Below are 22527 nucleotides of genomic sequence, written 5' to 3'. Positions count from 1 at the left end.
ACCAAGGTCGCTAGAATAGGAGGTGCGATCAAGCACAGTGGGCGAGATCAACAACTAGAGATAAAGTTAGTAATTTTCATATAAATCAAGTGTTCAAAATATGAGTCTGTTCGAGATTTGAATCAAAACGGTAATATTGGAAATTTTATTCTTACCGTTCTAACTGATATTAAATCATTCACAAATTGAAAAAAAAAATATATAAAAAAATTTGGCTTGTCCATCACAATAAATTTGCGTTTCTATCACACGAGTAGTATTCGTTTGGAAAACATTTCGATTTTTTAAACAAGATCTGTAATTCAAATCTCAATTATCACTAATAGAATGAATTTCCATAACCCATCATGCTAACTCTTACTTCCGTTGAAAACAGCTGCTCATTCAATAAAGTTTAATACAGATCGACCTTGTTCGTGTAAATCGCTTCAGGAGCCAGAGATCAAAATTATAACCGTCATCGTCTCAAGAAATACTCACCCACTGAAGTACGGCAAATCGAGCAACCAAGCTATCTTTTCTGCCACCAACTGTCTCAACTTCTATCCGGTTCGTATTCCTAAATGACGAAACGAGAAAGCCGGAATGCCTCCCGGGGGTGTTTTACTTCTTCTGCTTTAACCTTTTCTCTCTTCTTATCTTGAGTAGGCCTCACTGACATACAAAACGGCATCCGAACGGACTGCTTATTGGCACTTGGTAGACTATTGCTAGTGCCGTGTTAATCCAAGTTGAGCATCCAGAACGACGACTGATAGAGCAACGAATTGCTCATAGTCTTGAACTCTTCGAACCGAAGAAAGGGTACGAAGGAATCCGAGTATGGCCACACTTTTTATTTGTCTTCCTACAGCCACCGCTGGAACTACTTCCCACACGAACCGATCCCCAACACTCTTGAACTATTTATTCAGACAGCGGAAAATCGCTTTTCATGTATCCTTTATCTTCTTCTTTTCCTATCGTATCACATGCACCCCCGGAGGCTGATAGTTTCGCCCTTAATCCGTATTATAAACTATCATCACGTCGTTTTCCGGCAATCGACGAACTACGGGCTCGAACAAACGATTGTTTCCCAAGACTTATCTTCAAGATAAACACAGCGTGAGAACTTTACACGCCCCAGACAATCACGTTCGAATCACTGAATTAATCCACCCAAATGGAAGAGGAAATAATTTGCAGGAAACTACTTCTCACGTTCTGACAAAACAGTTGGAAATCAACACTCGTTAACTAGCGTCGGTATCGTCCATCCGCCACAGTAAACCACTTGCACTGCTTGATACTTCTCCGTTTCAGCCACTCCTAATGAACAACCACCAGAGAGATCCCACTCTCCCAACCACCCCCCGGATGATAAAACCAACTCGACGCACTTCGACGGCTTCACACCCCAAATAAAGCGAAAGAACGACCCAACGACCTGAACCTCCACCGACTGCTATACCGGCGGTCGCGCATTCAAGCGACAATTACAGCGATTGGGCCTTTGGGATATCCATCCACCCGCGCCGCACTCCACGCCACTGACTGTCTACAGCTGCTCGCACAGCATCCACCAATCCAGCGAGCTAGAAAACCAAGTGACCGGAAAACCGGAAACCGCCTGCCTTCCGTGCTTCCAAATTCGCCCCGAGATGGTGGCAAGCGTTCGAAGCGGAGACGTTCCAGATTCGCGAACCGCGCCGCACGAAGGAATTCCGCAAACTAACGCAACACTTTCTAACCAGCAGCCGTCGAGGGATGGTTTCCATGTTCCGGAATGTGGGCCCTCCCGAACTGATATCTCGCCGTGCCGGAGGATGATGACGGCGGCAGTTGGGTACGACGACGGATTCCACGCCGAAAGATGCGAGAAACAATGTGCGTTTCGGTTGGTTCGGATTGTGTTGGCATCGGAACCGGAGAGCACTGAGATGCTTCGTCCTTTTTTTGTTTTGGCTCTCGCGTGGATGCTGAGCGGGAGATGATGATTTTGCAATCTGGGAGATGTTAGGAGATTTTGATGATTCAGAATACCAATCACGGGTGGTTATCAATGTTTTGTTTAGCGATCTATTTGAGGTAAACAATAAACGTATCAATACGTATCAGGGTGTCCTAAAATAAATAAACTCTAAATATAAATTGGTCTAATATCTGATTTGAGTTTGAATTAAGATTGCAATTAGAATTAGCAATCAGACTATTGTTAACATTTTGCTACCATACAGATATATCTAGATTAAAAATTTGTAAACAGGAATATTTTATAAAAAATTTCTTAGATTTTTTTTTTGTCTCTTCCTTTACTTACGTGAATTTTTAAATTTTAAGATCTTCATTCAAATTTGAATAGAACAGGTTGATTAATAAAAATGGTCGACGAAAAGGAAACTATGGCGTAACATAACCAACAATAAAGTTAAAAATGATCTAATTCCAAGAAAATCAGTACGTCCAGATAGTCCATAGTAATAGTAATAGTCCAGATAAACCTTGGGAATAATAACTGGTAATAATACAAGTTCAGGTTATGTTGAGTGCGCTGTTCTCAAGAGATAATTGAAATGGCTTGAGGCAGTGATGCATTTGAACGCGTTCAAATTGCGAGCAAAAAATTTGAACTGAACTTACGAGTTTATAGAATGATTGTGCGTTCTGATCAAAAAATGGAACTCACAGTAGGCTGAACTGAACATGAAATGATCAAAGTTCACTTTCGAAGCAAATTTCGTGTCAGATAAACAATAATTTGGCAATAGTTGTGTCAATAGAGCGATTCCAAGCAACAGCATCAAAATTTAAGAAAATTTTTAATTCATGTTTTTCTATTGAGTTGAAACTTTGCACAGTTTTTCAATTTCATCTAAATCGTCATTTTTCGATATCAAATCTTCATATTAAGTCACGACTAACTTTTCAAAAGGGTGTATGTGAAAATGGTTCAAAAATATTTAAAAAGCTGCACAGCAAAAACGGCAAAGTTAGACAACTAAATGGTGATTCTTAAGAAAATGTGCACAAAAATTTTTTGCCTTTAAAAATATCATTTTTGTCACAAAAACTCAAATATCTCAAAACCCTATCTTTTTTCGAACGTAATTTTTTTAGGGAAAACGGTCCATTATATTAGCTATCTACCATAAAAATTTGGTGATGGTAAACTAATAAACAAAAAAGTTATGACATTTCAAACATTTCACAATTTTCACATATAGTAAAGAAAAAAATTTCCGTATATTTTTTTTCAAGAATCGCAGTTTGATGCTGATTTTATTGTTAAGGGCCTTGCGTGAGTTAAACAAGTTGTTTGTATGATATTCCATATTTATGTATTCATCGATATTATGTATATTATATGTATAAATATTATATGTATAAATAAATAAAAATGAATTAATATTATCCTAAGTATTAAATTAAATGTGGCATTTTCACAATGTTGTTATAGAAACTCTAAGAGTTTTGGGTTTGAATTTTGGTATGGGTTATGATATCATGAAAACAGTTTATTAATACTTATTTTTTATTTATTTTTATTCAAATTTTTTAAAATATCGAACACTTTTGAATTATTATCAGCACAGTTTGAGCATAGTTTTGCTTTAATTTTATTTTCCGACAATGGAATGAAACAGTGAAATTTTTGGGTTCCTTGGATCGTTTTCGCGTTATTAAATTGCTCGCTGAGCTCTGAAGCCTTTATTTCGTACTCTTCAGTAGTAGTAAAACAAAATGATAATTTGGTTAAATCTTTTTCTTTTCTACGATTTGCCCAATCAAAAAGTTCTTTCGCAGTTTTAATTGGATGCTCACGTTCTTTGGCTAAACTTGCTCTTGTGGCCATGCGCTTTATTGTTCCTCCAATAGCATCACAAGGACCTTTGCCATGTGATGTAGCAAAAAATGCCATTCTGCATCAATTCCGTACATTGATTTAAATTGACATAGGCTCGAAAAATTCTTACGATTTTTGTACTGCGACGCTGCTCCATCAGACATGATCTATATCTTTTGACTTCTTTATGCTTATCAACGCGTAAAAGTTAATCATTTTTCAATGAACAAGTTTACGGATACTGAATCGTGTCTTAAATCTTCGGAAATTATAATAAAACTTAAGTGTTCAATTTGCGTACTTCCATTAAAATAAATAACGAATGGATGAATTGTAGCTTGTTGTACGTTCCAGTGATGTGACTGCATTTCATCTTGCAATACAAAGCTGTAATTTTCAGAAAAATCACAAATGACTAAAAATTCACCATTTTGTAATGTATTTTTCGTATTTTTAAAAAAGCTGGATTGTTCTGTTTTAATGAAATCGTGAGGGATTAAACTTTCTAATTTCAAGCAAAAATATGACACAAACTCATCTACAGGTTTTACAATAGTTTCTATGTCACACCTATCCGTGGTCACCCATTGCTCAAATGATAACTGATCAATATATTTTTCTTCAAACTCAGCGAATAAAGTATTTTCCAATGATGAAGAATCTGGACAATCCGAACAAGATCGTAGATAGCAATTTGATGTTGTATCTTCACAAAAGACTACCAGTTAACATTTTAATATCCTTTGTTAAATTGATTCTTTTCAAACTATGTAAAATAAGATTAATATTCTCATGGGTTGTGCACACACACACATTATGTGTTCCTGAATTGGAAAGAAGCTTACATTGCCCTGGCCGAAGGCTTGCAAATGAGGAAAACCTATTTTAATATTATCGTGAATTTCCTTGAAGCGTGTGTACGCTTCTTTCAAAGTCGTCATCATTAATCGTTTTTGGATTGCTTGACGCTTTCCATCTTTTTACTGATACATAATCTTTTGACCAGGCATAGCTCGACTTACTTCATCATCTTCAAAATATTGAACTACTATTTCTTTTGTCTCATCTGTTAATGCAGTACTAGACCTAGTATTTTTGGTTGAAAGACAGTTATTCTTCAATTGTTTTGCCTCTTTTACTGTATTTCTATTGGTTTTGAACTCATCAATGGCATCCTGAATAGACCACGAACTTGGCAGCATCGACAAAATCAATAATTTTTCTTTCCTTGTCGTGGCTGCATTCGAGAACCTTTCCTTCATATTTATAATTACCTCATCGTAGTCTGTATTTTCCACATCATCAGGTCCTAATTTGAAGAGGTTTCTTCGTACAGCTTCGTTTATTTCACGGTATTTTTCTCCGGGTAATAAACGTAGTCCATCTTACTCCATTTAATCGGAGTCACTTTTATCCCAGCTATGCCCTCGTTAAAGCGTTCGATGTTGACCTTTTGGATACACTCATCTTCCGATTGATTTGTTGAAACAGATTTCGCTGATGGTACGGTGGCAAGGCTCTCAGCACTTAATACTTCTGGTAATTCCTCAGTTGTTGTCGATACATCTGGCAATTCCTCAGTTGCTGTCGTTTTCGAACTTCCTGCGCTCTGCTCAACCGATGATATACAGATTGCTCTTTTGTCAACGTTTAGACGGCAGGACGTGCAAATGCGTAAATTTGTATTCAATGTGGACATTGGAGCATAACCAGTCGCTTTCAGTTTATCTATGGTGCTTTCGGTGAGATTTCGTAACTCTTTTGAACACTTTTTTCCATCAAACGGCCTACAACAGTTGAGAAAGCGGCTACTCATGTTGTTCGTAATATTTCAATAAACAAAATCACTTTTAAGTTTTTACTGACTAGTTTGGTGTCATTTGCTTTACTGAAGACAAAAAGTACTAGAAGATCTTTATCGAGCTTAGTAGCGGTGAGTTTTTTGCTTTTTCGTTAGCATTTTCATGGTATGTACCTATCATGCATTTGTAGTTGTTGAAGATACCCGTTTCCTCCCGATCATAAAGTCTATTCTCTAAGAGGTATATTTTTGCAGGTACACTATAGACGTACACGTGTATATAAATCTTTGATTTTGCAGCTTTTGTCTTAAAAATAACATTTCTGATATGTTTCTATCAACGTTATTATCAACAGGTTTCAACACTATTAAAAGAATTTTTCGCCAGTCACGTGCAATGAAAATTATGACACTATCAATACTTTTGATCACAACACTGGATCGTGTCTAAGTTTCTTATAGATGCTATGAATAATTAAATCAAAATATCATGAAAACAACTTGTTTAAATCACGTCCCTTAACAATAAAATCTGCATCAAACTGCAATTCTCGAAATAACTTACACAGAAAAAATTTTTTTACTAAATGTGAAAATTGTGAAATGTTTCAAATGTCATAACTTTTTTGTTTATTAGATTACAATCACAAAATTTTTATGGTAGATAGCTAATATAATGGACCGTTTTCCTAAAAAATTACGTTCGAAAAAGATAGGGTTTTGAGATATTTGAGTTTTTGTGACAAAAATGATATTTTTAAAGGCAAAAAAAAATTTTTTTTACTGTGCACATTTTCTTAAGAATCACCATTTAGTTGTCTAACTTTGCTGAAAAAATCATAACAATCGAACATTTTGAACCATTTTCACATACACCCTTTTGAAAAGTTAGTCGTGACTCAATATGAAGATTTGATATCGAAAAATGACGATTTAGATGAAATTGAAAAACTGTGCAGAGTTTCAAATATTTTCGAAATGGTCGCTCAGGATCGACTGACATGCCCCCGTGGAATGCCTCAATACTTATATTCGCCTGGCTTATTAATTTCAACTTCACTGAGTGATAACCAGAAGAATCGTCCAAAGCTTCCGTCATTCCTGATCCTGTAGTTCAAAGTTTTTTCCTGGTACCATACCGACCGACTAGCTACATCTACGAAGGTATCGTTTTCTAGTGTGTTCAAAGCTGTTTCCAGTGCAGCGGTACAATACGTCCAAGAAGCCAGTGTTGAGAAATGGTATGATACCTGTTTCCGAGTTTTATTGCCTAAATCTATAAAATTATACATAACTACTAGGAATTCAAGTCCAAAATTACCCCAACAAAACGTAAGCTCCCTGCTAAGGAATCAACAGCAATAATCGCCAGTTAATTCGACGATATCGACGCTCCTCCTGCCAAATGCAAAATATGTCAGAAAAGCCTAAACTCCACAAAGAAGAGTAATTTGAAGCGTCATCTAAAGGACTTGCATCCCAGGCAATTCCAAGAATTAGGTTTGGATCCTGAAGAAGAAATTGAAGAGAGTGAACCGGAACCCAAGAAGATACCAAAAGTGTCAGTCGCAATTGATGTGATTTTTTTCAATAAAGCCTGTGTCAAAATGGTTACATCTGGTGGCATGCCATTGTCCGTGTTTGAGAAACCAGGTATATGTGATATATTGCACAAAATTCAAGATGCTCTTAAAATAAAAATCAATCGAAACAATATACCATCCAAAGTTAAGTACACTGCGGAGAAGTTCAAAAACCGCATGATTGAAGATCTTAAGTTCAAGTTTGTATGTCTTAAGTTGGACTCTGCGACACGGAAAGGGCGAAACATATTGGGTGTTAATATCCAATATCTGAACGATGGTAAAATAACCATAAGAACACTTGGACTTGTGGACATTAAAGTGGCTCAAACAGCGGAGAATTTGCGGCAAGAAGTTTTAACCATTCTGGACAAGTTTGATATAGGTTTAGATCATGTTTACTCGATTACGACGGATAACGGAGCTAATTTTGTCAAAGCGATAACACTCTTGCAAGAGGACCAAGCCACCCACTTCGAAAGTATCGATAGTGATAGAGAAATGAACAATTTCTCCGATGATTCTGAAGATGAAGACAGCTGTGGTAGTGATGAGCTTACATTGGTTGCTGATTGGGATAGTGAGGAAGAAGCTAATACTAGCAGTGATGAAGATTCCGAATCGATCGATCAACCTGACGACACTGTAGTGTCCGCTGCTATGTTAGACGGAGTTCGATGTGCAGCACACGCATTACAATTAGCAGTTTATGATGTTATAAGATCTCCAAGGATCAAGAAACAGATAGGGCTCATTAGGAGCATTGCATCTATACTTCGCACTAATAAGTGGCGGCGTATCTTTAAAGTACACCGAAAGCCAATTGCTACACTCGAATGTGATACACGATGGAATTCAGCGTTTTTGATGGTGGAGTATTTTATGAAGCATAAGGATTTTATACAGAACATATTGAGAAACGAGAAAACTTTAAAAATTGGCGCAAAAATGTGGAAATTTATTGAAAAATTTTCTACAGCATTTCAACCGGTTTACTCGGCAACAGTGAAGCTGCAAACCGAATCCATAACCATGGGTGATTTCTATTTAATTTGGATGACATGTCGCATTGAATTGGAAGAAGTATCGTTACCTTTGACGAAAAGCTTGCTTCAAGCGATGAATAAGCGGCAACAGAATCTTTTCGAGAACAAAGTGTTCCTTGCAGCGATTTTCATAGACCCTCGAATAAACTATGGAGGAAGTGAGCTCATTACACAACAAGAGAAACCTACTGCGAAGGTTTGCTAACAAAATATTAATTTTCTATTAAGGGTCCTCTTCAATTCGTAAATTAAACTCAAAGTGAACTTAAAAGTTATGGACCATGTGTACAAAAACTCAATGAATGTCTAAAATAATATTTATCTGTTAGTGATTATCTATGACTTTTATGTTTGAATTTGACTTCAATTTGTTGAATTAAGTTGATCCTGAATTCTAATTATAAATGTATTTTATTATTAATTTTAGCTGCATTTGCTGAACGTTTGGGAGAAGATAAAGCATCGCTTTTCGAATCGATCTATTAACCACGGCGAGGAGCTTGCAGATAAGCATTTTCCGGTTTCTAAGATAGAACAGATGTTACGTATGAAGGAATCAACAGTGGACCTGACCCAAAAAACTTTCGAGCAAAAACTAGAAAATCTTTGCTCGCAGCCTCAACTTTCAGCTGATACGGATATTCTCTCTTACTGGAAAGCAATGAAGTCAGCTGAACCGGAATTATATGAGCTATCGTAAATGGTGTTAGCTGCACCATGCACACAGGTTTCAGTGGAAAGATCCTTTAGCGCATTGAGTGTAATTCTCACCGATAGACGACTTCAACTTTCAGATGAAAATCTTGCAAACATCTTATTCGTTAAATTGAATGATGATTTATTCAATTGCGTTCCGTTAAATTTTGTTGAATAATAAATTAGTGTGTTTAAGCTTGAGTATAACTTAATAAATCTAAATGTTTAATCTTAAACGATTTGTTTTAGTTTTACTTTAGAAAGAAATGTTGTTCTTGTTCTATTCATTGTAGGTACAAAATCTATTGAACAAAGATTCCTCTTCATTATGCATAAAAAAATCACGATTCTAGAGTAGGGAGGATTTCTAAAACGTAGCAATTGATATATTTTTTTTTCTCCAAGATTAGCCGGGTTTGTTCAGGGATTACTATAATATATTGTTCAAATTCCTTGAATGTCAATAATTAAACATGTTGTGACCAAATTTCAAAGTGTACTTGAAACCCCACTTCCACAAGGTTAGATATAAACTTGCCGAGACCTATTTCCCTCAATTAGTACGGTTTTAGATTTCATCAAGCTTCTTGTCGCCAGGTTGATCGACTGATTCTAAACTCTCATCAACATCGTATTTCTAAATTTCTTTGCTTTTGTCTGCTTTCTATACGTTTTCCTTAAACTTTGGTGCAACATTTGATAGTCAATCCATGAACACGATGAACACAGTACTATGAAGATGAAACTAAAAGTCACATTTTGGATGCTTAATTTTGTTTGATTATATATTATTTGGGGGAATGACGGCTTTGGCAGGTTTTGTTCTATTATTGTCATTTATAACTGATTATGCTTAAATTTGGCCTAAACATTCTTTGCATATCAAAGAATATTGTGGCCAAATTTCATAAAATTTGGTTGACAAAAGCCCCCCTGGCAATAATAGAACAAAACCTTCCAAAGCCGTCTGTTCCCCTACTCAATCTTGATATACCAATAGCCAAGTAACCTTTCCGCTGTACTAGAATTCTACACAACAGCATTATGAACTAAATGTATGACTTGAAAATAAAAAAAAAGTTAGGTTTCTCTATGCTTTGAACTGTAAATATACTGCCCACAATACGAATTATACTGTTTGACAATACTTCTCAAGCAATCAATCGAATATGTGAGGATATTTAAATGAAAAAAAAATAACTCAGCAAAGTCTTCGTTTTGAAATACAGCGATTTACATTATTGATTAACAAATCCGCTGACTTTATTTCAAGCTAGAATATTTCAAGGCCCTATTTTTTGAACGCGTTCTATTTTGAAAACTGAACGCGAAGTTCAAGAGCACTTGCAAAATTATGAACGATGTCCAAGACTGCTGAGATTAAGTTCAGAATGTAGGAACGCTCTTTGCTCCCGTTCAGTTCAAAATGCAACACTGGCTTGAGGCAGAAGACTTACCCCAATTGTAGCGGTAGAGCCTCTTATTCACTCTGGTCATGAGAATCCAGAACGTAAATGAAATTCAGAAAATACTTAAATTTATCCGACCGTAGATCCAGGTACACAGCATTCTCGAGCATGATTTACTGTTCTTTCGGGTTGGGCAGGGTTGTCCATGCCGATGTGGTCCTCTTAAATTTTTCGAAGGTATCCAGAAGTGGAGGGAATTCCGGTTTTCTTGGCTTTTCTAATCCAGGTTTTTATGTCACCCAACCGCTGACGATTTTCTTGGGCTGCCGCCGCCGTCAAAAATGAACCGGCGCGTCGCTGTGTGTTTGCTGGGTGATTTTTTGACGAAATGTTGGAAATACCAGGAGGGTTTTTTTGGGGACTTTCAATAGTAATTTTTGGAGCAGTGCTGGAGAATATGTGGGTTAACGACTGAATTTGTACTTTAAAAATTCTCGGGAACTTTATTGAAGCGATTAGAGGAATTCGGAAAAAAAATCATAGGGAACTTCAGAAAAGTTCTTGAAGTAATTTCTAAAAAAAGTCTAGAGTAGCTCCTAGTAGAATTTTTGGCGAAAATTCTTGAAGATGTCCCAGTGGAAATTTCGGAGCAGTTTCTGGATGAACCTTCGAAGAAATGTCTGAATAGACTTCCGGAGGAATTCTTGTATGGTTCCTCCCGAATCTCCTGTGGAGGTTCCTCCAGGAAATTCCTGTGAAGGTTTTTGCAGGAATTCTTTCAGAAATTCATGCGAAAGTTCCTTACGGTATTCCTTCCTGAAGGAACTCCTGGAGGAATTTCCGGAGGAACTTCCGGAGGAATTCCTGGAGGAACTTCCGGAGGAATTCCTGGAGGAACTTCCGGAGGAATTCCTGGAGGAACTTCCGGAGGAATTCCTGGAGGAACTTCCGGAGGAATTCCTGGAGGAACTTCCGGAGGAACTCCTGGAGGAACTTCCGGAGGAATTCCTGGAGGAACTTCCGGAGGAATTCCTGGAGGAACTTCCGGAGGAATTCCTGGAGGAACTTCCGGAGGAATTCCTGGAGGAACTTCCGGAGGAATTCCTGGAGGAACTTCCGGAGGAATTCCTGGAGGAACTTCCGGAGCAATTCCTGGAGGAACTTCCGGAGCAATTCCTGGAGGAACTTCCGGAGGAATTCCTGGAGGAACTTCCGGAGGAATTCCTGGAGGAACTTCCGGAGGAATTCCTGGAGGAACTTCCGGAGGAATTCCTGGAGGAACTTCCGGAGGAATTCCTGGAGGAATTTCCGGAGGAATTCCTGGAGGAACTTCCGGAGGAATTCCTGGAGGAACTTCCGGAGGAATTCCTGGAGGAACTTCCGGAGGAATTCCTGGAGGAACTTCCGGAGGAATTCCTGGAGAAACTTCGGAGGAATTCCTGGAGGAACTTCCGGAGGAATTCCTGGAGGAACTTCCGGAGGAATTCCTGGAGGAACTTCCGGAGGAATTCCTGGAGGAACTTCCGGAGGAATTCCTGGAGGAACTTCCGGAGGAATTCCTGGAGGAACTTCCGGAGGAATTCCTGGAGGAACTTCCGGAGGAATTCCTGGAGGAACTTCCGGAGGAATTCCTGGAGGAACTTCCGGAGGAATTCCTGGAGGAACTTCCGGAGGAATTCCTGGAGGAACTTCCGGAGGAATTCCTGGAGGAACTTCGGAGGAATTCCTGGAGGAACTTCCGGAGGAATTCCTGGAGGAACTTCGAAGGAATTCCTGGAGGAACTTCCGGAGGAATTCCTGGAGGAACTTCCGGAGGAATTCCTGGAGGAACTTCCGGAGGAATTCCTGGAGGAACTTCCGGAGGAATTCCTGGAGGAACTTCCGGAGGAATTCCTGGAGGAACTTCCGGAGGAATTCCTGGAGGAACTTCCGGAGGAATTCCTGGAGGAACTTCCGGAGGAATTCCTGGAGGAACTTCCGGAGGAATTCCTGGAGGAACTTCTGGAGGAATTCCTGGAGGAACTTCCGGAGGAATTCCTGGAGGAACTTCCGGAGGAATTCCTGGAGGAACTTCCGGAGGAATTCCTGGAGGAACTTCCGGAGGAATTCCTGGAGGAACTTCCGGAGGAATTCCTGGAGGAACTTCGGAGGAATTCCTGGAGGAACTTCCGGAGGAATTCCTGGAGGAACTTCCGGAGGAATTCCTGGAGGAAATTCCGGAGGAATTCCTGGAGGAACTTCGGAGGAATTCCTGGAAGAACTTCCGGAGGAATTCCTGGAGGAACTTCCGGAGGAATTCCTGGAGGAACTTCCGGAGGAATTCCTGGAGGAACTTCCGGAGGAATTCCTGGAGGAACTTCCGGAGGAATTCCTGGATGAACTTCCGGAGGAATTCCTGGAGGAACTTCTGGAGGAATTCCTGGAGGAACTTCAGGAGGAATTCCTGGAGGAACTTCCGGAGGAATTCCAGGAGGAACTTCCGGAGGAACTTCCTAGAAGAACTTCCGCAGGATTTCATGGAGGAACTTCCGGAGGATTTTATGGAGGAACCTCCGAGGAATTCCTGGAGGAACTTCCGGAGGAATTCCTGGAGGAACTTCCGGAGGAATTCCTGGAGGAACTTCCGGAGGAATTCCTGGAGGAACTTCCGGAGGAATTCCTGGAGGAACTTCCGGAGGAATTCCTGGAGGAGCTTACGGAGGAATTCCTGGAGGAACTTCCGGAGGAAGTCCTGGAGGAACTTTCGGAGGAATTCCTGGAGGAACTTCCGGAGGAATTCCTGGAGGAACTTCCGGAGGAATTCCTGGAGGAACTTCCGGAGGAATTCCTGGAGGAACTTCCGGAGGAATTCCTGGAGGAACTTCGGAGGAATTCCTGGAGGAACTTCCGGAGGAATTCCTGGAGGAACTTCGGAGGAATTCCTGGAGGAACGTCCGGAGGTATTCCTGGAGGAACTTCCGGAGGAATTCCTGGAGGAACTTCCGGAGGAATTCCTGGAGGAACTTCCGGAGGAATTCCTGGAGGAACTTCCGGAGGAATTCCTGGAGGAACTTCCGGAGGAATTCCTGGAGGAACTTCCGGAGGAATTCCTGGAGGAACTTCCGGAGGAATTCCTGGAGGAACTTCCGGAGGAATTCCTGGAGGAACTTCCGGAGGAATTCCTGGAGGAACTTCCGGAGGAATTCCTGGAGGAACTTCCGGAGGAATTCCTGGAGGAACTTCCGGAGGAATTCCTGGAGGAACTTCGGAGGAATTCCTGGAGGAACTTCCTGGAGGAACTTCCGGAGGAATTCTGGAGGAACTTCCGGAGGAATTCCCGGAGGAACTTTGGAGGAATTCCTGGAGGAACTTCCGGAGGAATTTGGAGGAACTTCCGGAGGAACTTCCGGAGGAATTCTGGAGGAACTTCGGAGGAATTCCCGGAGGAACTTCGGTGGAATTCCCGGAGGAACTTCCGGAGGAATTCCTGGAGGAACTTCCGGAGGAATTCCCGGAGGAACTTCCGGAGGAATTCCCGGAGGAACTTCCGGAGGAATTCCCGGAGGAACTTCCGGAGGAATTCCCGGAGGAACTTCCGGAGGAATTCGCGGAGGAACTTCCGGAGGAATTCCCGGAGGAACTTGGAGGAATTCGGAGGAACTTCGGAGGAATTCCCGGAGGAACTTCCGGAGGAATTCGGAGGAACTTCCGGAGGAATTCCCGGAGGAACTTCGGAGGAATTCGGAGGAACTTCCGGAGGAATTCGGAGGAACTTCGGAGGAATTCCCGGAGGAACTTCCGGAGGAATTCGGAGGAACTTCGGAGGAACTTCCGGAGGAATTCCCGGAGGAACTTCCGGAGGAATTCGGAGGAACTTCCGGAGGAATTCCCGGAGGAACTTCCGGAGGAATTGGAGGAACTTCCGGAGGAATTCCCGGAGGAACTTCCGGAGGAATTCGGAGGAACTTCGGAGGAATTTGGAGGAACTTCCGGAGGAATTCCCGGAGGAACTTCCGGAGGAATTCCGGAGGAACTTCCGGAGGAATTCCCGGAGGAACTTCGGAGGAATTTGGAGGAACTTCCGGAGGAATTCCTGGAGGAACTTCGGAGGAATTCTGGAGGAACTTCGGAGGAATTCCCGGAGGAACTTCCGGAGGAATTCGGAGGAATTCCCGGAGGAATTCGGAGGAATTCGGAGGAACTTCCGGAGGAATTCCCGGAGGAACTTCCCGAGGAATTCCCGGAGGAACTTTCGGAGGAATTCCCGGAGGCACTTCCGGAGGAATTCCCGGAGGAACTTCCGGAGGAATTCCCGGAGGAATTTCCGGAGGAATTCCCGGAGGAACTTCCGGAGGAATTCCCGGAGGAATTTCCGGAGGAATTCCCGGAGGAACTTCCGGAGGAATTCCCGGAGGAACTTCCGGAGGAATTCCCGGAGGAGGAGCTTATGGGGAAACTTCCGGAGGAATTCCCGGGAGAACTTCCGGTGGAATTCACGGAGGAACTTCCGAAGAAATTCCCGGGGGAACTTACGAAGGAATTCCCGGGGGATCTTCCGAAGGAATGCGTGCGTGATGACAATGATTGTCGCTTCGACCGAGAAGATGCTGCACATATGCGGAAGGCTGGAGGAACTTCCGGAGGAATTCCCGGAGGAGGAGCATTCGGGGAAACTTCCGGAGGAATTCCCGGGAGAACTTCCGGAGGAATTCACGGCGGAACTTCCGAAGAAATTCCCGGGGAACTTCCGAAGGAATGCGTGCGTGATGACAAAAATTGTCGCTTCGACCGAGAAGATGCTGCACATATTCGGAAAACTGTCTGAGAGCGTAAAACCGGTCCGGGCAACCCCAATGTCGACTCCTCAGCCCGAAACCGATCCATCCGTAAGCCTGTGTTCGTTGTTGTGGAAATCTCTGTAAAGGAGCTCGACCACCGACTTTCTAAGCTCCACTCCTACAGCGATCGAGACATACTCGGCTGGTGTAAAAAGTAACAATCCTGAGGCGGCTAGAATGTAGGAATTAAAAGTCGGGGACAGTGCTTCGGCAAGGTTAGGGTGGACGACACTGGCCAATTTCAAGCCGTAGAGTAAGCGGAGATCAATGATAGCCAGCGCCGTAGCGTGTGGTTGGCCGGGTTGGCCCCCGCCAAGGGCGCCTAGCCTTAGGGGGGCGCCAAAATCCAGAATTCCGCTATTATAGGAAATGATGACAAATTATTCAAAAACTCACTGGTTCAAAGTGATACAAATTTAATCTTTTATTACGATTCTCTCGGGGACTTCATACATAATCAATCATTTGACGTATTTCCGGAAGGCCATGTTCCGTCAATAACTGATACAGGTTGTTACCGAATGGTATCACTTTGTGAATGGTGTTGGCATGCAGGGAAATAACTTGTCAAGTTAGTGTCTAATCGTAATTTTAAAACGAGCAAAGTGGCAAATGAATGCGGTTATCAAAAATATGTGCTCCAGAGTCTTCGATGAAGAAAGGAATAAAGCGATCAATCGAGGTACGAGATACTAAGAACCTACAGCCAACTCGCATCTTTGAAGTTTATTCCATTCCTCGTGAAACTCTGAATTTGATTATATATGGTAAATCAGCCCAAGACTAACTATCTGATAGTTTGACGTTCGGGAACGAACTAAGTGGGAATCCAGCTACGTGCATGTGTGATGAGGTTGCTAACATTTTGCCCAGAGGTGTTGGGACTTCTTGTATTCCTGAAGGTACTTTCTCGCCCGGACCGACGGGCGGTACCACGCCACGGACGCCATTTTTTCATACGGAGTCCTGATAACGACAGCTATTGTTCGTCCCAGCTTTTCTCACGTATCGTGCCAACTTACGCCGTGTTATCGGCTTCCGTCAACGGATGAAAATTCCGGAATTTACCTCAGCCATAAGATCGTCGAGAAGCAACACCGCGTGGACGCCGCCGGGTCATTCGACGACCATCTGACCAACGGCCTGATGGCTACACGTCGCGCCAGTACCTAACGCCATCTGCGATAGTGCCACTGCTAACTGACCAAACCATTGACACTGTATCTCATCGCCGCCCATAACCATAAAGGTAAAGTGTAAAGAATAAAGTCCTTGGGACCTGGGAGAAAGGAGGTATGTTGCGTCCACCCCGGAAGCTGCCGTTGGTCAGACCAACAGCTTGGGGTCTAGGCTAGTCCCTTTCTGGGATCTCCCGGGGTCATAACATTTCAATGTATCAGAACTTCGGCATGCTCCCCTAATTTGGGAATGTCTTTTTCATTATTTACTTGATGGAAAAGAAAGTGGAAGGAAAAAAAAACAGTAAATGCAAATGGAAAGGAGCATGAAACAAGCTTCTGGGGAAGGAGCCCCAGATAAGGACTTCAATAAGCCAAAGGCGAAGCGTAAATCAAATACATATAGTTTTTGTTCGCGACTTAAAAATGCAAACCGTTATCTAATAATAGATGTACGGAAGTACTGATAAGAAATTTGTGTGAATTTGAGATAAATTCGCTCATTTTATGCCGTCAAACTATGCGATCGCATTTGATCCAGTCTAATCTTTATAAACTGGTAAAGCTTTTAGCGGGAAAGAGTATTTGAAATGATGGTATGCTGAATATGAGAATATGCATCGAGGGATTTCAGTAACGACGGCTAAATTAGATTAGGAAGAGGGAGGGAGATCAGTAACTGACTTTATTTAAAGTAGAAATTTATTGGTTCATCCAAAACAAACAGTGCCACCAAACTACCGCCAGACCCACTCCAAAAAATCATATACCTTGATCTGAATAGGGCCTGTTGGTTATTCTGGCCATCAAACAACCCACTCCGGAATTGTTTTGTTCTTGGTACGACTTGGACCAATCGCTGTTCTCACAATCAACCAATTCACTCCAAATTTGAAGTTCATTGAAAGATCAGTAGTTTTTGCAAACCAAGCCACTCCGAAATTGAATTTTTCGTCATCGAAAGGGCTAATGGCGATTCCGATGGTCATCCACTTCATATAAGGGTTCTTCTTGGTGTGACTAGGTTCGACAGCAATCAAAATCGAATAGCAAGAATTGAGAGCTCTTTTATTTTCCTAATTAAATCCTTTTTTTTCGTGAATCCACACACTACTGGATCTATTTTGTTTACTTGAATTAGTTTATTAAATATTTCAGAAAATCTTTAAACTTCAGCGGATTTCTAGAAATGTTCTGGTCTTTTAATAACCATTACTTTCTACCTATTGGAACATATGCAGGTTATAGAGGCTTTAGGAATTCATAAAGCAAAAATTTATTAGACCCTCCTCGTAAAAAAAATGGGTCTCTCTGCTCATAGCACGTTTTTTTTTAACATCTGAGTAAGGAGCGCCTAATAAAGGTTTCGCCAAGGGCGCTGGGAGTCCACGCTACGGCTCTGATGATAGCCTGTCAGAACTTTAAACCGAGCTTATTGTTGGCTCAATGAGGCTTGGACGAATTCTGATCCAGAATGGCTTTGGTCCGACAACTTACTTCGATTTCACGGAAGTGTGGGAGGAATAAAAGGCTCCGATTATCAGAGACTTTGAAAACTTTTACAATCCCCGTTCACAGACACGAAGAATAAAGTGACGATTCCCTGTGGAACTCATTATTTCCAGAGCATCCTGTGAGGAAATTCCGGACAAAAGCATGGGCGTTGCCGGAAAATCATTACTTTTTCAAATGATGGAGGGCATAAGGTATCCAAGTGCTTTTTAAGGTCTTGGGGATATCCAAGGAAGCTAGATCCACGTGCTTGCCGTCATTGTAGGTGTACTGAAGCACATCTCCCAGCCCGTACCGTATCCCGGGTGGTACGCATGTTGGCGGACCATCGGCTTCTAATTTGTCCCTCAGCCACCGATTCACTATACTCTCCACCTACAACCTTGAATACACAAGAGGTAAGTGAAATAGGCAGCTAATACACGAAAACGGATTTCCGGATAAACTGAAACGGTTGATCAAGGCGACAATGGATCGGGTAATGTGCGTAGTTCGAGTTTCAGGGGCACTCTCGAGTCCCTACATAACGCGCAGAGGGCTACGTTTCTGCTATGGAGGGTATCCAAGTCCTGTTGAAGGCCTTGAGGATATCCAAGAAAGCTAGATTAACGTGCTTGCCGTCGTCGTAGGGGTACTGAAGCACATCTCCCAGCCCGTACCGTATCCCGGGTGGTACGCATGTTGGCGAAATCCTACCATCAGCTTCTAATTTGTCCCTCAGCCACCGATTCACTATACTCTCCACCGACAACCTTGAATACACAAGAGGCAGCTAATGCACGAAAACGGATATCCGGATAAACTGAAATGGTTGATCAAGGTGACAATGGATCGGGTAATGTGCGTAGTTCGAGTTTCAGGGGCATTCTCGAGTTCCTACAAAACGCGCAGAGGGTTACGTTTCTGCTATTCAACACCGCTTCGGAAGGGGTAATACGAAGGGCAGGGTTCGACACGCGTGGTACGATTTTCACGAAGTCCGTCCAGTTATTTAGTTTCGCCGACGACATAGATATTATGGCACGTAACTTTGAGAGGATTGAAGAAGCCTACATTAGACTGAAAAGCGAAGCTAAACGGATTGGACTAGTCATCAACACGTCGAAGACGAAGTACATGATAGGAAGAGACTCAAGAGAGGTCAATGTAAGCCGCCCACTACGAGTTTGTATTGGTGGTGATGGAATCGAGGTGGTTGAAGAACTCGTGTACTTGGGGTCACTGGTGACCGCCGATAACGATACCAGCAGAGAAATTCGGAGACGTATCATGGCAAGAATTCGTATGTACTTTAACTCTGCAAAACTCTCCGATCGAATAGAGTTCGCCGCCGTACCAAACTGACTATCTACAAAACCCTTATTAGACCGACAGTCCTCAACGGACACGAGACCTGGACAAAGCTCGTGGAGGACCAACGCACACTGGGAGATTTCGAAAGGAAAGTGCTGCGTACCATCTATGGTGGGGTGCAGATGGCGGACGGTACGTGGAGGAGGCGAATGAACCACGAGTTGGCTCAGCTGTTGGGAGAACCATCCATCGTTCACACCACGAAAATCGGAAGACTGCGATGGGCCGGACAGTAAATCGGTGAAAATGGTTCTCTACAACGATCCAACGGGAACAAGAAGACGAGGTTCGCAGCGGGCAAGTTGGATCGATCAGGTGGACGGAGGCGAGCCAGCCTGGGGCTGCAAGCTAATAAAAAAAAAAAAAAAAAAGATCAGGTGGAGGACGATTTGCGGACCCTCCGCAGACTGCGTGGTTGGCGACATGCTGCCATTGACCGAGCTGAATGGAGAAGACTTCTATGTATTGCACAGGCCACTCCGGCCTTAGTATGGTAATAAAAAATAGTGAAAAAGGCCAGTACTTTGTGGCATCTCGGGAGGAAATGTTGTTCTTGGGGATGGATAAAACGAGGCTTTCCAGGCAGTCTTTCCTGGCAGTCTTTCCAGGTAGTCTTGCCACAATCTGAACTAAAAAGTCATTGTGATATTGATTAACAACTAGACCATACATCAATTTACAAATAGACGTTTGATTTGTACTTCTTCTCTTCGGTGCATACCACAATGAAGACATTATTGCCTTCGTAACACATTCCTAAAACACCATGAAACAATTAATCCAAGCTCTAATCCGACTATCGCCAACAGTATCAACTTGAATACCAAAGCACCAACCAGGTAGGCAGGAGTGTCGTTTCCTTGCTAAATGAATTCACTCTGGAAATTGCAATTTCTCCAACGTTGGTCGTAATCCGGTGCGATGGTTGCATTCAGGTTTTTAAGCATGCGTATGGTAACTGCATTCACATCGATTTCATTCCTGACGCTACATGCGATCAACTCAATCACATCCCCCTTTGACAAGATCCGAAAGTCGTCCAATGTCCAGTTTGCAGTCGAATTTTTTGTAGATTTATCACCGTTAGTTTCGAACGTCAGCTGTTCTGCAATATCGTTGCAACGACATTGAATCGTAATGTTTAACCGAGGTTCGGAACTAACGTATATCCTCATACATTCTGGGCTGTACCGCTCCGGATGCTCAGGAAGGTTTAATGGGCCAAATTCCATGTCAATTGAATGGATGCCGTAGATAAAACCCGTTAAATTCAGATTGTATGGCAACAAAACCGCGTTGGGAACTTCAGCCCAGCACAAATGAGGATTGCTACTCAACACCGAGGAAATTGATTGAATCGTTAAATATATCATAGAGGCAATCATCACGCACGGAATACTGTCAGTGAAGTGCTTTTGCTAACTATACCGATTTGTGTAACATGAATGAATTTAGTTACCACAATCAGGAAATATGTTTCGTTACAATTGATTACCTCTCCAATTAAGGAACAGAGGAAGGAGAATAAACATATACTTGATTGGGAAGCTAAAATTTTATTAGACTGACAACCAATTTTTTTTTGCTAAACCAATTTTAATCTTCACATTCATTAATTTATTTTCTCGGTGAACGAAACGCTCTTTTATGTTTCAGACTTCATAGTTCAGACAAATTTTCAATAGTCCATCAAACATCACAATTTTGTAAATCTGGTCATTTGTGTGTAACATTGATATAAGCAATCTAGGAAAATATACGCCCTTTTCAATTGTTGGTCCACATGTTAGATTATGCAAAATTGCTTCCCAAACAAATTTTTATACGTCCAAAATGTGTCATTGGTTGATGATAGGCTGCTGAACCTATAATTGGCGCTGTAGGCATAAAACACGCTGATAAATTTTCACTCAATATGGACATGAAAAAAGTTTTTGTTAGAAAAACTTTTTTTCCTTAAATATGTCACAGGAACATTATTCCCAGAAAAGTAAGATAATTAAAATACCTATCTGCAGAAAAAATTTCATCGATTTCTGAGATGAGGTTTTTTTGTAATATCGATTTTAATTTTTCAAACTAATTTTTTTCAGTGTAGAAATCGGTATTTTATTTTTTGGATATTTTTCCAAAAAACTTCTGGGAATTTCACGACAGTCCGCCATACAACACTTTTTTGTAGGTCTTGTCATTTTAGAGTTAAATCGATTTATAAAAAATCCATGAAAAAAAATTAGGCCCTCATCAAATGTTACTCTTGATAATTTTTGAAAAACTAAGTATGCAAAGTGGCTTAGAAATACTATATCTTTATGCCCACCAAGTTTCATTCGATTCTAAGATGGTGCTGCCAGCCCCATAGAAAAGTTGGCGCGAAATTCGTCGAATGTGTTACGAAGGCAATAATGTCTTCATTGTGGTATGCACCGAAGAGAAGAAGTACAAATCAACCGTCTATTTGTAAATTTATATATGGTCTAGTTGTTAATTCAATACCACAATGATTTTTTAGTTCGAATTCTGGCAAGACTGCCTGGGAAGCCCCGTTCTATCCATCCCCAAGAACAACATTTCCTCCCGAGATGCCACAAAATACCGGCCTATTTCACTTTTTTTTAATACCATACTAAGGCCGGAGTGGCCTGTGCAATACATAGAAGTCTTCTCCATTCAGCTCGGTCAATGACTGCATGTCGCCAACCACGCAGTCTGCGGAGGGTCCGCAAATCGTCCTCCACCTGATCGATCCACCTTGCCCGCAGTGCACCTCGCATTCTTGTGCCCGTCGGATCGTTGTAGAGAACCATTTTCACCGAATTACTGTCCGACATTCTGGCTACGTGCCCGGCCCACCGCAGTCGTCCGATTTTCGCGGTGTGAACGATGGATGGTTCTCCCAACAGCTGATGCAACTCGTGGTTCATTCGCCTCCTCCACGTACCGTCCGCCATCTGCACCCCACCATAGATGGTACGCAGCACTTTCCTTTCGAAAACTCCCAGTGCACGTTGGTCCTCCACGAGCATCGTCCAGGTCTCGTGTCCGTAGAGAACTACCGGTCTTATAAGCGTTTTGTAGATTGTCAGTTTGGTACGGCGGCGAACTCTATTCGATTGGAGCGTCTTGCGGAGTCCAAAGTATGTACGATTTCCAGCCACTATGCGTCTTCAAATTTCTCTGCTGGTATCGTTATCGGAGGTCACCAGTGAGCCCAAGTACACGAATTCTCTTCCTATCATGTACTTTGTCTTCGACGTGTTGATGAGTAGTCCATTCCGTTTAGCTTCGCTTTTCAGTCTGATGTAG

The 22527-nt window shown here is 41.9% G+C and overlaps 1 protein-coding gene across 1 annotated transcript in view; it reads right to left on the bottom strand.

Annotated features, from left to right (window-relative positions):
- The window catches only part of LOC134226509 (uncharacterized), a 952521-nt gene extending 950822 nt beyond the window's left edge, over positions 1-1699 (bottom strand). The window contains exon 1 of the mRNA XM_062707335.1: positions 481-1699. The gene's annotated coding sequence lies outside the window, so the exon portion shown is untranslated. The remainder of the gene's footprint in view (positions 1-480) is intronic.
- Between the last annotated feature and the right edge of the window lie 20828 nt (positions 1700-22527).

This window comes from Armigeres subalbatus, chromosome 1, assembly GCF_024139115.2.
Source record: "Armigeres subalbatus isolate Guangzhou_Male chromosome 1, GZ_Asu_2, whole genome shotgun sequence".
In the NCBI taxonomy this organism is placed as follows: Eukaryota; Metazoa; Arthropoda; class Insecta; order Diptera; family Culicidae; genus Armigeres; species Armigeres subalbatus.
The sequence above is the reverse complement of the archived record's forward strand: the minus strand, read 5'-3'. Positions and strand labels throughout refer to the sequence as shown.